This window comes from Heptranchias perlo, chromosome 9, assembly GCF_035084215.1.
Source record: "Heptranchias perlo isolate sHepPer1 chromosome 9, sHepPer1.hap1, whole genome shotgun sequence".
Taxonomy (NCBI): Eukaryota; Metazoa; Chordata; class Chondrichthyes; order Hexanchiformes; family Hexanchidae; genus Heptranchias; species Heptranchias perlo.
The window spans coordinates 1,712,765-1,728,383 of NC_090333.1; the positions used below are offsets into that span (position 1 = coordinate 1,712,765).

Below are 15,619 nucleotides of genomic sequence, written 5' to 3' on the forward strand. Positions count from 1 at the left end.
GGCTGGCTAAACTGTCGAAAGAAACAAGGCGTTAATGTTTCAGAAGTGCCTATTGAAAGGTGTCTCTCAAGCTGCTCCCTGACTGGGCCCTGTCCATTGTCATGTTAATCGCTGGTTAAACTGTCGGAAGAAACAAGGCGTTAATGTTTCAGAAGTGCATATTGAAAAATGTCTTTCAAACTGCTCCCTGACTGGGCCCCGTTCATTGTCATGTTAATCCCAGGGCGGGGCGGGACTGCTTTGACCAGGAGACCTGTTTTCCGGGACGCAGGTGTGACATTCCAGGGAGGCACCTACTTTGTGCTGATTCGAAACTACGACTACAACGGCAACTTGCAGTTCTATATTACAACAACAACGCGCTGCATTGAAACTAAAAGTTAGATTTTCAATCCCATAGTCCACCAATCGGATGGGAGACGGTGTGTGTCTGTGTGTGTGTGTGTGAGAGTCAGTGTCAGTCAGTCTCTCTCTCTCTCTCTCTCTCTCTCTCACTCTAACTCTAACTCTAACTCAGAGCTGCTGTGGAAGGAAACCTTTTTAAAAAGAACTTGCATATTGAAAAAAAGATGTGTCTCAAGCTGCCGGGCCCTGTCCATTGTCACGTTAATGGCAGGGCGGGCAGGACTGCTTTGACCAGGAGACCTGTTTTCTGGGACGCAGGTGTGAGATTCCAGGGGACCTGCTTTGTGCTGATTTCCCTGCGTGCGTGCGTCCGTCCCTCCCTGCCTCCCTCCCCCCAGGCCTTCCTTCTGAACACCTTTGTCGTTTAATCGAGGGTCAAAAGCCTGCCTGTGAAAGGGAAGGATCAGCCGGTCGGCCCCCTGCTGGTCGCTGCTGCCAGCGCAGCGCAGCGCAGCAGGCGTGCGTGTCCTCAGCCTCTTGTACAAGTTCCCAGGGAGTTGAGGCAGTTCCCTCCGGTGGTCTAGTGGTCTAAGACGCAACCTTTTAAACTCGTTGAGACCCGGGTTCGAATCCCGGTCGGGGGGATGACTTTCTGGTGCAGATTAATTGGCACCACTCAAAGAAAGTCTCCCCTCCTGAGCGCTAATGCTCCACCCTCACCACCGCCACCTTTTCCTCTCCTTGACAAACAGACAGACAGTCCAGTTCGGGAGCGCAGCTTGCATTTGAAAGCAGACCCTGCTTGTTCAAAGTCAACGGCACCAAGTTATTTTGCACTTTGAATTATATCGCTACGTGCGAGCGGCATTCAGCCGAGGAGAAGAAAGAAATACCACTGAGCTGAGAAAGTAAGTGTAATATATCAGCTTTATTCTCAGTAATAATACATACACACACACACACACACACACACACACACACAGAGACGCTGGGAAAGAGCTGTTTTTCCTTTTGAATATCTCCCCACAGGGAGGTGCACCGTTCCCAGAGACACTGCAATACTGGGTCGATGCGTGGAGTGGACGGAGCAAGCCCCTGTTCCATCTCCCTGTTCCAAAAATCAATTTAATATATGGTCCCCAGATAGGGGACGTATCAGATATTAAACTGATAAGAACAGATACTACACTTGATCTTAGCCAAAAGGCCGAGAAGCGATGACGCGCTCGATGCGAATTGATCTCGGCTCCTGTTTGCACTCCCTCTTTGGTCTCTGGCTGCCTGTGTTTAATGCAGTCTAGAAGCACTGCCGTTCTCTCCCACTCTGGCCACATTTTTGCCACCGTTTCTAATTGCAACAGTGGATGAGTTTAAAGATTTTTTTCCCTTTCTTGCCAGGATTGCTTGACAGATTGGTAAATTTGCCAGTAGGCCACCAATCAGATGGGAGAGGGTTGGGTCTCACCGGACCTCCGTCAGTCAGTCTCAGTCACTAACGAACTGCCGTGGAAGGAGACCTCTTTAAGGAAAACTAGTGACGTGATGTGACGTGTCTCACAGTGAGTGAGTGAGATTGCAACGGCCAATTGAGAAAGAGGTGAGGTGCTGACAATCGGCAGCTCGTGTTGAAACATTCATTCCACGGCAGGCAAGACCAATGAAAAAAAATACTGCAGAGGCTGGCTCGGCTGGCTGGCTGGCTGGCTGGCTGGAAATGGGAAATAAAAACACAAGACGTGTTAAAGGCTGGCTAAACTGTCGAAAGAAACAAGGCGTTAATGTTTCAGAAGTGCCTATTGAAAGGTGTCTCTCAAGCTGCTCCCTGACTGGGCCCTGTCCATTGTCATGTTAATCGCTGGTTAAACTGTCGGAAGAAACAAGGCGTTAATGTTTCAGAAGTGCATATTGAAAAATGTCTTTCAAACTGCTCCCTGACTGGGCCCCGTTCATTGTCATGTTAATCCCAGGGCGGGGCGGGACTGCTTTGACCAGGAGACCTGTTTTCCGGGACGCAGGTGTGACATTCCAGGGAGGCACCTACTTTGTGCTGATTCGAAACTACGACTACAACGGCAACTTGCAGTTCTATATTACAACAACAACGCGCTGCATTGAAACTAAAAGTTAGATTTTCAATCCCATAGTCCACCAATCGGATGGGAGACGGTGTGTGTCTGTGTGTGTGTGTGTGAGAGTCAGTGTCAGTCAGTCTCTCTCTCTCTCTCTCTCTCTCTCTCACTCTAACTCTAACTCTAACTCAGAGCTGCTGTGGAAGGAAACCTTTTTAAAAAGAACTTGCATATTGAAAAAAAGATGTGTCTCAAGCTGCCGGGCCCTGTCCATTGTCACGTTAATGGCAGGGCGGGCAGGACTGCTTTGACCAGGAGACCTGTTTTCTGGGACGCAGGTGTGAGATTCCAGGGGACCTGCTTTGTGCTGATTTCCCTGCGTGCGTGCGTCCGTCCCTCCCTGCCTCCCTCCCCCCAGGCCTTCCTTCTGAACACCTTTGTCGTTTAATCGAGGGTCAAAAGCCTGCCTGTGAAAGGGAAGGATCAGCCGGTCGGCCCCCTGCTGGTCGCTGCTGCCAGCGCAGCGCAGCGCAGCAGGCGTGCGTGTCCTCAGCCTCTTGTACAAGTTCCCAGGGAGTTGAGGCAGTTCCCTCCGGTGGTCTAGTGGTCTAAGACGCAACCTTTTAAACTCGTTGAGACCCGGGTTCGAATCCCGGTCGGGGGGATGACTTTCTGGTGCAGATTAATTGGCACCACTCAAAGAAAGTCTCCCCTCCTGAGCGCTAATGCTCCACCCTCACCACCGCCACCTTTTCCTCTCCTTGACAAACAGACAGACAGTCCAGTTCGGGAGCGCAGCTTGCATTTGAAAGCAGACCCTGCTTGTTCAAAGTCAACGGCACCAAGTTATTTTGCACTTTGAATTATATCGCTACGTGCGAGCGGCATTCAGCCGAGGAGAAGAAAGAAATACCACTGAGCTGAGAAAGTAAGTGTAATATATCAGCTTTATTCTCAGTAATAATACATACACACACACACACACACACACACACACACACAGAGACGCTGGGAAAGAGCTGTTTTTCCTTTTGAATATCTCCCCACAGGGAGGTGCACCGTTCCCAGAGACACTGCAATACTGGGTCGATGCGTGGAGTGGACGGAGCAAGCCCCTGTTCCATCTCCCTGTTCCAAAAATCAATTTAATATATGGTCCCCAGATAGGGGACGTATCAGATATTAAACTGATAAGAACAGATACTACACTTGATCTTAGCCAAAAGGCCGAGAAGCGATGACGCGCTCGATGCGAATTGATCTCGGCTCCTGTTTGCACTCCCTCTTTGGTCTCTGGCTGCCTGTGTTTAATGCAGTCTAGAAGCACTGCCGTTCTCTCCCACTCTGGCCACATTTTTGCCACCGTTTCTAATTGCAACAGTGGATGAGTTTAAAGATTTTTTTCCCTTTCTTGCCAGGATTGCTTGACAGATTGGTAAATTTGCCAGTAGGCCACCAATCAGATGGGAGAGGGTTGGGTCTCACCGGACCTCCGTCAGTCAGTCTCAGTCACTAACGAACTGCCGTGGAAGGAGACCTCTTTAAGGAAAACTAGTGACGTGATGTGACGTGTCTCACAGTGAGTGAGTGAGATTGCAACGGCCAATTGAGAAAGAGGTGAGGTGCTGACAATCGGCAGCTCGTGTTGAAACATTCATTCCACGGCAGGCAAGACCAATGAAAAAAAATACTGCAGAGGCTGGCTCGGCTGGCTGGCTGGCTGGCTGGCTGGAAATGGGAAATAAAAACACAAGACGTGTTAAAGGCTGGCTAAACTGTCGAAAGAAACAAGGCGTTAATGTTTCAGAAGTGCCTATTGAAAGGTGTCTCTCAAGCTGCTCCCTGACTGGGCCCTGTCCATTGTCATGTTAATCGCTGGTTAAACTGTCGGAAGAAACAAGGCGTTAATGTTTCAGAAGTGCATATTGAAAAATGTCTTTCAAACTGCTCCCTGACTGGGCCCCGTTCATTGTCATGTTAATCCCAGGGCGGGGCGGGACTGCTTTGACCAGGAGACCTGTTTTCCGGGACGCAGGTGTGACATTCCAGGGAGGCACCTACTTTGTGCTGATTCGAAACTACGACTACAACGGCAACTTGCAGTTCTATATTACAACAACAACGCGCTGCATTGAAACTAAAAGTTAGATTTTCAATCCCATAGTCCACCAATCGGATGGGAGACGGTGTGTGTCTGTGTGTGTGTGTGTGAGAGTCAGTGTCAGTCAGTCTCTCTCTCTCTCTCTCTCTCTCTCTCACTCTAACTCTAACTCTAACTCAGAGCTGCTGTGGAAGGAAACCTTTTTAAAAAGAACTTGCATATTGAAAAAAAGATGTGTCTCAAGCTGCCGGGCCCTGTCCATTGTCACGTTAATGGCAGGGCGGGCAGGACTGCTTTGACCAGGAGACCTGTTTTCTGGGACGCAGGTGTGAGATTCCAGGGGACCTGCTTTGTGCTGATTTCCCTGCGTGCGTGCGTCCGTCCCTCCCTGCCTCCCTCCCCCCAGGCCTTCCTTCTGAACACCTTTGTCGTTTAATCGAGGGTCAAAAGCCTGCCTGTGAAAGGGAAGGATCAGCCGGTCGGCCCCCTGCTGGTCGCTGCTGCCAGCGCAGCGCAGCGCAGCAGGCGTGCGTGTCCTCAGCCTCTTGTACAAGTTCCCAGGGAGTTGAGGCAGTTCCCTCCGGTGGTCTAGTGGTCTAAGACGCAACCTTTTAAACTCGTTGAGACCCGGGTTCGAATCCCGGTCGGGGGGATGACTTTCTGGTGCAGATTAATTGGCACCACTCAAAGAAAGTCTCCCCTCCTGAGCGCTAATGCTCCACCCTCACCACCGCCACCTTTTCCTCTCCTTGACAAACAGACAGACAGTCCAGTTCGGGAGCGCAGCTTGCATTTGAAAGCAGACCCTGCTTGTTCAAAGTCAACGGCACCAAGTTATTTTGCACTTTGAATTATATCGCTACGTGCGAGCGGCATTCAGCCGAGGAGAAGAAAGAAATACCACTGAGCTGAGAAAGTAAGTGTAATATATCAGCTTTATTCTCAGTAATAATACATACACACACACACACACACACACACACACACACAGAGACGCTGGGAAAGAGCTGTTTTTCCTTTTGAATATCTCCCCACAGGGAGGTGCACCGTTCCCAGAGACACTGCAATACTGGGTCGATGCGTGGAGTGGACGGAGCAAGCCCCTGTTCCATCTCCCTGTTCCAAAAATCAATTTAATATATGGTCCCCAGATAGGGGACGTATCAGATATTAAACTGATAAGAACAGATACTACACTTGATCTTAGCCAAAAGGCCGAGAAGCGATGACGCGCTCGATGCGAATTGATCTCGGCTCCTGTTTGCACTCCCTCTTTGGTCTCTGGCTGCCTGTGTTTAATGCAGTCTAGAAGCACTGCCGTTCTCTCCCACTCTGGCCACATTTTTGCCACCGTTTCTAATTGCAACAGTGGATGAGTTTAAAGATTTTTTTCCCTTTCTTGCCAGGATTGCTTGACAGATTGGTAAATTTGCCAGTAGGCCACCAATCAGATGGGAGAGGGTTGGGTCTCACCGGACCTCCGTCAGTCAGTCTCAGTCACTAACGAACTGCCGTGGAAGGAGACCTCTTTAAGGAAAACTAGTGACGTGATGTGACGTGTCTCACAGTGAGTGAGTGAGATTGCAACGGCCAATTGAGAAAGAGGTGAGGTGCTGACAATCGGCAGCTCGTGTTGAAACATTCATTCCACGGCAGGCAAGACCAATGAAAAAAAATACTGCAGAGGCTGGCTCGGCTGGCTGGCTGGCTGGCTGGCTGGAAATGGGAAATAAAAACACAAGACGTGTTAAAGGCTGGCTAAACTGTCGAAAGAAACAAGGCGTTAATGTTTCAGAAGTGCCTATTGAAAGGTGTCTCTCAAGCTGCTCCCTGACTGGGCCCTGTCCATTGTCATGTTAATCGCTGGTTAAACTGTCGGAAGAAACAAGGCGTTAATGTTTCAGAAGTGCATATTGAAAAATGTCTTTCAAACTGCTCCCTGACTGGGCCCCGTTCATTGTCATGTTAATCCCAGGGCGGGGCGGGACTGCTTTGACCAGGAGACCTGTTTTCCGGGACGCAGGTGTGACATTCCAGGGAGGCACCTACTTTGTGCTGATTCGAAACTACGACTACAACGGCAACTTGCAGTTCTATATTACAACAACAACGCGCTGCATTGAAACTAAAAGTTAGATTTTCAATCCCATAGTCCACCAATCGGATGGGAGACGGTGTGTGTCTGTGTGTGTGTGTGTGAGAGTCAGTGTCAGTCAGTCTCTCTCTCTCTCTCTCTCTCTCTCTCACTCTAACTCTAACTCTAACTCAGAGCTGCTGTGGAAGGAAACCTTTTTAAAAAGAACTTGCATATTGAAAAAAAGATGTGTCTCAAGCTGCCGGGCCCTGTCCATTGTCACGTTAATGGCAGGGCGGGCAGGACTGCTTTGACCAGGAGACCTGTTTTCTGGGACGCAGGTGTGAGATTCCAGGGGACCTGCTTTGTGCTGATTTCCCTGCGTGCGTGCGTCCGTCCCTCCCTGCCTCCCTCCCCCCAGGCCTTCCTTCTGAACACCTTTGTCGTTTAATCGAGGGTCAAAAGCCTGCCTGTGAAAGGGAAGGATCAGCCGGTCGGCCCCCTGCTGGTCGCTGCTGCCAGCGCAGCGCAGCGCAGCAGGCGTGCGTGTCCTCAGCCTCTTGTACAAGTTCCCAGGGAGTTGAGGCAGTTCCCTCCGGTGGTCTAGTGGTCTAAGACGCAACCTTTTAAACTCGTTGAGACCCGGGTTCGAATCCCGGTCGGGGGGATGACTTTCTGGTGCAGATTAATTGGCACCACTCAAAGAAAGTCTCCCCTCCTGAGCGCTAATGCTCCACCCTCACCACCGCCACCTTTTCCTCTCCTTGACAAACAGACAGACAGTCCAGTTCGGGAGCGCAGCTTGCATTTGAAAGCAGACCCTGCTTGTTCAAAGTCAACGGCACCAAGTTATTTTGCACTTTGAATTATATCGCTACGTGCGAGCGGCATTCAGCCGAGGAGAAGAAAGAAATACCACTGAGCTGAGAAAGTAAGTGTAATATATCAGCTTTATTCTCAGTAATAATACATACACACACACACACACACACACACACACACACAGAGACGCTGGGAAAGAGCTGTTTTTCCTTTTGAATATCTCCCCACAGGGAGGTGCACCGTTCCCAGAGACACTGCAATACTGGGTCGATGCGTGGAGTGGACGGAGCAAGCCCCTGTTCCATCTCCCTGTTCCAAAAATCAATTTAATATATGGTCCCCAGATAGGGGACGTATCAGATATTAAACTGATAAGAACAGATACTACACTTGATCTTAGCCAAAAGGCCGAGAAGCGATGACGCGCTCGATGCGAATTGATCTCGGCTCCTGTTTGCACTCCCTCTTTGGTCTCTGGCTGCCTGTGTTTAATGCAGTCTAGAAGCACTGCCGTTCTCTCCCACTCTGGCCACATTTTTGCCACCGTTTCTAATTGCAACAGTGGATGAGTTTAAAGATTTTTTTCCCTTTCTTGCCAGGATTGCTTGACAGATTGGTAAATTTGCCAGTAGGCCACCAATCAGATGGGAGAGGGTTGGGTCTCACCGGACCTCCGTCAGTCAGTCTCAGTCACTAACGAACTGCCGTGGAAGGAGACCTCTTTAAGGAAAACTAGTGACGTGATGTGACGTGTCTCACAGTGAGTGAGTGAGATTGCAACGGCCAATTGAGAAAGAGGTGAGGTGCTGACAATCGGCAGCTCGTGTTGAAACATTCATTCCACGGCAGGCAAGACCAATGAAAAAAAATACTGCAGAGGCTGGCTCGGCTGGCTGGCTGGCTGGCTGGCTGGAAATGGGAAATAAAAACACAAGACGTGTTAAAGGCTGGCTAAACTGTCGAAAGAAACAAGGCGTTAATGTTTCAGAAGTGCCTATTGAAAGGTGTCTCTCAAGCTGCTCCCTGACTGGGCCCTGTCCATTGTCATGTTAATCGCTGGTTAAACTGTCGGAAGAAACAAGGCGTTAATGTTTCAGAAGTGCATATTGAAAAATGTCTTTCAAACTGCTCCCTGACTGGGCCCCGTTCATTGTCATGTTAATCCCAGGGCGGGGCGGGACTGCTTTGACCAGGAGACCTGTTTTCCGGGACGCAGGTGTGACATTCCAGGGAGGCACCTACTTTGTGCTGATTCGAAACTACGACTACAACGGCAACTTGCAGTTCTATATTACAACAACAACGCGCTGCATTGAAACTAAAAGTTAGATTTTCAATCCCATAGTCCACCAATCGGATGGGAGACGGTGTGTGTCTGTGTGTGTGTGTGTGAGAGTCAGTGTCAGTCAGTCTCTCTCTCTCTCTCTCTCTCTCTCTCACTCTAACTCTAACTCTAACTCAGAGCTGCTGTGGAAGGAAACCTTTTTAAAAAGAACTTGCATATTGAAAAAAAGATGTGTCTCAAGCTGCCGGGCCCTGTCCATTGTCACGTTAATGGCAGGGCGGGCAGGACTGCTTTGACCAGGAGACCTGTTTTCTGGGACGCAGGTGTGAGATTCCAGGGGACCTGCTTTGTGCTGATTTCCCTGCGTGCGTGCGTCCGTCCCTCCCTGCCTCCCTCCCCCCAGGCCTTCCTTCTGAACACCTTTGTCGTTTAATCGAGGGTCAAAAGCCTGCCTGTGAAAGGGAAGGATCAGCCGGTCGGCCCCCTGCTGGTCGCTGCTGCCAGCGCAGCGCAGCGCAGCAGGCGTGCGTGTCCTCAGCCTCTTGTACAAGTTCCCAGGGAGTTGAGGCAGTTCCCTCCGGTGGTCTAGTGGTCTAAGACGCAACCTTTTAAACTCGTTGAGACCCGGGTTCGAATCCCGGTCGGGGGGATGACTTTCTGGTGCAGATTAATTGGCACCACTCAAAGAAAGTCTCCCCTCCTGAGCGCTAATGCTCCACCCTCACCACCGCCACCTTTTCCTCTCCTTGACAAACAGACAGACAGTCCAGTTCGGGAGCGCAGCTTGCATTTGAAAGCAGACCCTGCTTGTTCAAAGTCAACGGCACCAAGTTATTTTGCACTTTGAATTATATCGCTACGTGCGAGCGGCATTCAGCCGAGGAGAAGAAAGAAATACCACTGAGCTGAGAAAGTAAGTGTAATATATCAGCTTTATTCTCAGTAATAATACATACACACACATACACACACACACACACAGAGACGCTGGGAAAGAGCTGTTTTTCCTTTTGAATATCTCCCCACAGGGAGGTGCACCGTTCCCAGAGACACTGCAATACTGGGTCGATGCGTGGAGTGGACGGAGCAAGCCCCTGTTCCATCTCCCTGTTCCAAAAATCAATTTAATATATGGTCCCCAGATAGGGGACGTATCAGATATTAAACTGATAAGAACAGATTTTTTTTTTTTTTTTTTTTTTTTTTTTTTTTTTTTTTTTTTTTCTGACACTCTGGGGTGCCTTATTGCCTTACAGATTCATTCCAGATTCCTTGCAGTGACATTACATCAAGCCAAAGCTCTACAAGCCAAAGCTCTACACTCTGCCCGAGGGGATTTCTCCCTGACTGCATCCCCCCGGCATACAATGGCAGGAAGGCTCCAAATGGTTGCCTTCCCCCACTTGACCACTTGATCTTAGCCAAAAGGCCGAGAAGCGATGACGCGCTCGATGCGAATTGATCTCGGCTCCTGTTTGCACTCCCTCTTTGGTCTCTGGCTGCCTGTGTTTAATGCAGTCTAGAAGCACTGCCGTTCTCTCCCACTCTGGCCACATTTTTGCCACCGTTTCTAATTGCAACAGTGGATGAGTTTAAAGATTTTTTTCCCTTTCTTGCCAGGATTGCTTGACAGATTGGTAAATTTGCCAGTAGGCCACCAATCAGATGGGAGAGGGTTGGGTCTCACCGGACCTCCGTCAGTCAGTCTCAGTCACTAACGAACTGCCGTGGAAGGAGACCTCTTTAAGGAAAACTAGTGACGTGATGTGACGTGTCTCACAGTGAGTGAGTGAGATTGCAACGGCCAATTGAGAAAGAGGTGAGGTGCTGACAATCGGCAGCTCGTGTTGAAACATTCATTCCACGGCAGGCAAGACCAATGAAAAAAAATACTGCAGAGGCTGGCTCGGCTGGCTGGCTGGCTGGCTGGCTGGAAATGGGAAATAAAAACACAAGACGTGTTAAAGGCTGGCTAAACTGTCGAAAGAAACAAGGCGTTAATGTTTCAGAAGTGCCTATTGAAAGGTGTCTCTCAAGCTGCTCCCTGACTGGGCCCTGTCCATTGTCATGTTAATCGCTGGTTAAACTGTCGGAAGAAACAAGGCGTTAATGTTTCAGAAGTGCATATTGAAAAATGTCTTTCAAACTGCTCCCTGACTGGGCCCCGTTCATTGTCATGTTAATCCCAGGGCGGGGCGGGACTGCTTTGACCAGGAGACCTGTTTTCCGGGACGCAGGTGTGACATTCCAGGGAGGCACCTACTTTGTGCTGATTCGAAACTACGACTACAACGGCAACTTGCAGTTCTATATTACAACAACAACGCGCTGCATTGAAACTAAAAGTTAGATTTTCAATCCCATAGTCCACCAATCGGATGGGAGACGGTGTGTGTCTGTGTGTGTGTGTGTGAGAGTCAGTGTCAGTCAGTCTCTCTCTCTCTCTCTCTCTCTCTCTCACTCTAACTCTAACTCTAACTCAGAGCTGCTGTGGAAGGAAACCTTTTTAAAAAGAACTTGCATATTGAAAAAAAGATGTGTCTCAAGCTGCCGGGCCCTGTCCATTGTCACGTTAATGGCAGGGCGGGCAGGACTGCTTTGACCAGGAGACCTGTTTTCTGGGACGCAGGTGTGAGATTCCAGGGGACCTGCTTTGTGCTGATTTCCCTGCGTGCGTGCGTCCGTCCCTCCCTGCCTCCCTCCCCCCAGGCCTTCCTTCTGAACACCTTTGTCGTTTAATCGAGGGTCAAAAGCCTGCCTGTGAAAGGGAAGGATCAGCCGGTCGGCCCCCTGCTGGTCGCTGCTGCCAGCGCAGCGCAGCGCAGCAGGCGTGCGTGTCCTCAGCCTCTTGTACAAGTTCCCAGGGAGTTGAGGCAGTTCCCTCCGGTGGTCTAGTGGTCTAAGACGCAACCTTTTAAACTCGTTGAGACCCGGGTTCGAATCCCGGTCGGGGGGATGACTTTCTGGTGCAGATTAATTGGCACCACTCAAAGAAAGTCTCCCCTCCTGAGCGCTAATGCTCCACCCTCACCACCGCCACCTTTTCCTCTCCTTGACAAACAGACAGACAGTCCAGTTCGGGAGCGCAGCTTGCATTTGAAAGCAGACCCTGCTTGTTCAAAGTCAACGGCACCAAGTTATTTTGCACTTTGAATTATATCGCTACGTGCGAGCGGCATTCAGCCGAGGAGAAGAAAGAAATACCACTGAGCTGAGAAAGTAAGTGTAATATATCAGCTTTATTCTCAGTAATAATACATACACACACATACACACACACACACACAGAGACGCTGGGAAAGAGCTGTTTTTCCTTTTGAATATCTCCCCACAGGGAGGTGCACCGTTCCCAGAGACACTGCAATACTGGGTCGATGCGTGGAGTGGACGGAGCAAGCCCCTGTTCCATCTCCCTGTTCCAAAAATCAATTTAATATATGGTCCCCAGATAGGGGACGTATCAGATATTAAACTGATAAGAACAGATTTTTTTTTTTTTTTTTTTTTTTTTTTTTTTTTTTTTTTTTTTTCTGACACTCTGGGGTGCCTTATTGCCTTACAGATTCATTCCAGATTCCTTGCAGTGACATTACATCAAGCCAAAGCTCTACAAGCCAAAGCTCTACACTCTGCCCGAGGGGATTTCTCCCTGACTGCATCCCCCCGGCATACAATGGCAGGAAGGCTCCAAATGGTTGCCTTCCCCCACTTGACCACTTGATCTTAGCCAAAAGGCCGAGAAGCGATGACGCGCTCGATGCGAATTGATCTCGGCTCCTGTTTGCACTCCCTCTTTGGTCTCTGGCTGCCTGTGTTTAATGCAGTCTAGAAGCACTGCCGTTCTCTCCCACTCTGGCCACATTTTTGCCACCGTTTCTAATTGCAACAGTGGATGAGTTTAAAGATTTTTTTCCCTTTCTTGCCAGGATTGCTTGACAGATTGGTAAATTTGCCAGTAGGCCACCAATCAGATGGGAGAGGGTTGGGTCTCACCGGACCTCCGTCAGTCAGTCTCAGTCACTAACGAACTGCCGTGGAAGGAGACCTCTTTAAGGAAAACTAGTGACGTGATGTGACGTGTCTCACAGTGAGTGAGTGAGATTGCAACGGCCAATTGAGAAAGAGGTGAGGTGCTGACAATCGGCAGCTCGTGTTGAAACATTCATTCCACGGCAGGCAAGACCAATGAAAAAAAATACTGCAGAGGCTGGCTCGGCTGGCTGGCTGGCTGGCTGGCTGGAAATGGGAAATAAAAACACAAGACGTGTTAAAGGCTGGCTAAACTGTCGAAAGAAACAAGGCGTTAATGTTTCAGAAGTGCCTATTGAAAGGTGTCTCTCAAGCTGCTCCCTGACTGGGCCCTGTCCATTGTCATGTTAATCGCTGGTTAAACTGTCGGAAGAAACAAGGCGTTAATGTTTCAGAAGTGCATATTGAAAAATGTCTTTCAAACTGCTCCCTGACTGGGCCCCGTTCATTGTCATGTTAATCCCAGGGCGGGGCGGGACTGCTTTGACCAGGAGACCTGTTTTCCGGGACGCAGGTGTGACATTCCAGGGAGGCACCTACTTTGTGCTGATTCGAAACTACGACTACAACGGCAACTTGCAGTTCTATATTACAACAACAACGCGCTGCATTGAAACTAAAAGTTAGATTTTCAATCCCATAGTCCACCAATCGGATGGGAGACGGTGTGTGTCTGTGTGTGTGTGTGTGAGAGTCAGTGTCAGTCAGTCTCTCTCTCTCTCTCTCTCTCTCTCTCACTCTAACTCTAACTCTAACTCAGAGCTGCTGTGGAAGGAAACCTTTTTAAAAAGAACTTGCATATTGAAAAAAAGATGTGTCTCAAGCTGCCGGGCCCTGTCCATTGTCACGTTAATGGCAGGGCGGGCAGGACTGCTTTGACCAGGAGACCTGTTTTCTGGGACGCAGGTGTGAGATTCCAGGGGACCTGCTTTGTGCTGATTTCCCTGCGTGCGTGCGTCCGTCCCTCCCTGCCTCCCTCCCCCCAGGCCTTCCTTCTGAACACCTTTGTCGTTTAATCGAGGGTCAAAAGCCTGCCTGTGAAAGGGAAGGATCAGCCGGTCGGCCCCCTGCTGGTCGCTGCTGCCAGCGCAGCGCAGCGCAGCAGGCGTGCGTGTCCTCAGCCTCTTGTACAAGTTCCCAGGGAGTTGAGGCAGTTCCCTCCGGTGGTCTAGTGGTCTAAGACGCAACCTTTTAAACTCGTTGAGACCCGGGTTCGAATCCCGGTCGGGGGGATGACTTTCTGGTGCAGATTAATTGGCACCACTCAAAGAAAGTCTCCCCTCCTGAGCGCTAATGCTCCACCCTCACCACCGCCACCTTTTCCTCTCCTTGACAAACAGACAGACAGTCCAGTTCGGGAGCGCAGCTTGCATTTGAAAGCAGACCCTGCTTGTTCAAAGTCAACGGCACCAAGTTATTTTGCACTTTGAATTATATCGCTACGTGCGAGCGGCATTCAGCCGAGGAGAAGAAAGAAATACCACTGAGCTGAGAAAGTAAGTGTGATATATCAGCTTTATTCTCAGTAATAATACATACACACACACACACACACACACACACACACACACAGAGACGCTGGGAAAGAGCTGTTTTTCCTTTTGAATATCTCCCCACAGGGAGGTGCACCGTTCCCAGAGACACTGCAATACTGGGTCGATGCGTGGAGTGGACGGAGCAAGCCCCTGTTCCATCTCCCTGTTCCAAAAATCAATTTAATATATGGTCCCCAGATAGGGGACGTATCAGATATTAAACTGATAAGAACAGATTTTTTTTTTTTTTTTTTTTTTTTTTTTTTTTTTTTTTTTTTTTTTTTTCTGACACTCTGGGGTGCCTTATTGCCTTTCAGATTCATTCCAGATTCCTTGCAGTGACATTACATCAAGCCAAAGCTCTACAAGCCAAAGCTCTACACTCTGCCCGAGGGGATTTCTCCCTGACTGCATCCCCCCGGCATACAATGGCAGGAAGGCTCCAAATGGTTGCCTTCCCCCACTTGACCACTTGATCTTAGCCAAAAGGCCGAGAAGCGATGACGCGCTCGATGCGAATTGATCTCGGCTCCTGTTTGCACTCCCTCTTTGGTCTCTGGCTGCCTGTGTTTAATGCAGTCTAGAAGCACTGCCGTTCTCTCCCACTCTGGCCACATTTTTGCCACCGTTTCTAATTGCAACAGTGGATGAGTTTAAAGATTTTTTTCCCTTTCTTGCCAGGATTGCTTGACAGATTGGTAAATTTGCCAGTAGGCCACCAATCAGATGGGAGAGGGTTGGGTCTCACCGGACCTCCGTCAGTCAGTCTCAGTCACTAACGAACTGCCGTGGAAGGAGACCTCTTTAAGGAAAACTAGTGACGTGATGTGACGTGTCTCACAGTGAGTGAGTGAGATTGCAACGGCCAATTGAGAAAGAGGTGAGGTGCTGACAATCGGCAGCTCGTGTTGAAACATTCATTCCACGGCAGGCAAGACCAATGAAAAAAAATACTGCAGAGGCTGGCTCGGCTGGCTGGCTGGCTGGCTGGCTGGAAATGGGAAATAAAAACACAAGACGTGTTAAAGGCTGGCTAAACTGTCGAAAGAAACAAGGCGTTAATGTTTCAGAAGTGCCTATTGAAAGGTGTCTCTCAAGCTGCTCCCTGACTGGGCCCTGTCCATTGTCATGTTAATCGCTGGTTAAACTGTCGGAAGAAACAAGGCGTTAATGTTTCAGAAGTGCATATTGAAAAATGTCTTTCAAACTGCTCCCTGACTGGGCCCCGTTCATTGTCATGTTAATCCCAGGGCGGGGCGGGACTGCTTTGACCAGGAGACCTGTTTTCCGGGACGCAGGTGTGACATTCCAGGGAGGCACCTACTTTGTGCTGATTCGAAACTACGACTACAACGGCAA

General features: G+C 49.5%; 4 non-coding genes and 3 pseudogenes across 4 annotated transcripts; all 7 read right to left on the reverse strand.

Moving 5' to 3' along the window:
- Positions 1–1,373: 1,373 nt before the first annotated feature.
- Positions 1,374–1,564, reverse strand: LOC137325710 (U2 spliceosomal RNA). Its single transcript, XR_010963953.1, has one exon. It is a non-coding gene; the product is annotated as a U2 spliceosomal RNA (small nuclear RNA).
- Positions 1,565–3,462: 1,898 nt separating this feature from the next.
- On the reverse strand, positions 3,463–3,653 carry LOC137325712 (U2 spliceosomal RNA). The gene has a single exon (XR_010963955.1). It is a non-coding gene; the product is annotated as a U2 spliceosomal RNA (small nuclear RNA).
- A 1,898-nt stretch (positions 3,654–5,551) lies between these two features.
- On the reverse strand, positions 5,552–5,742 carry LOC137325713 (U2 spliceosomal RNA). Its single transcript, XR_010963956.1, has one exon. It is a non-coding gene; the product is annotated as a U2 spliceosomal RNA (small nuclear RNA).
- A 1,898-nt stretch (positions 5,743–7,640) lies between these two features.
- On the reverse strand, positions 7,641–7,831 carry LOC137325714 (U2 spliceosomal RNA). Its single transcript, XR_010963957.1, has one exon. It is a non-coding gene; the product is annotated as a U2 spliceosomal RNA (small nuclear RNA).
- A 1,892-nt stretch (positions 7,832–9,723) lies between these two features.
- On the reverse strand, positions 9,724–9,894 carry LOC137325984 (U2 spliceosomal RNA; annotated as a pseudogene).
- Positions 9,895–12,029: 2,135 nt separating this feature from the next.
- On the reverse strand, positions 12,030–12,200 carry LOC137325985 (U2 spliceosomal RNA; annotated as a pseudogene).
- Positions 12,201–14,343: 2,143 nt separating this feature from the next.
- LOC137325997 (U2 spliceosomal RNA) lies at positions 14,344–14,514 on the reverse strand (annotated as a pseudogene).
- Positions 14,515–15,619: the final 1,105 nt, after the last annotated feature.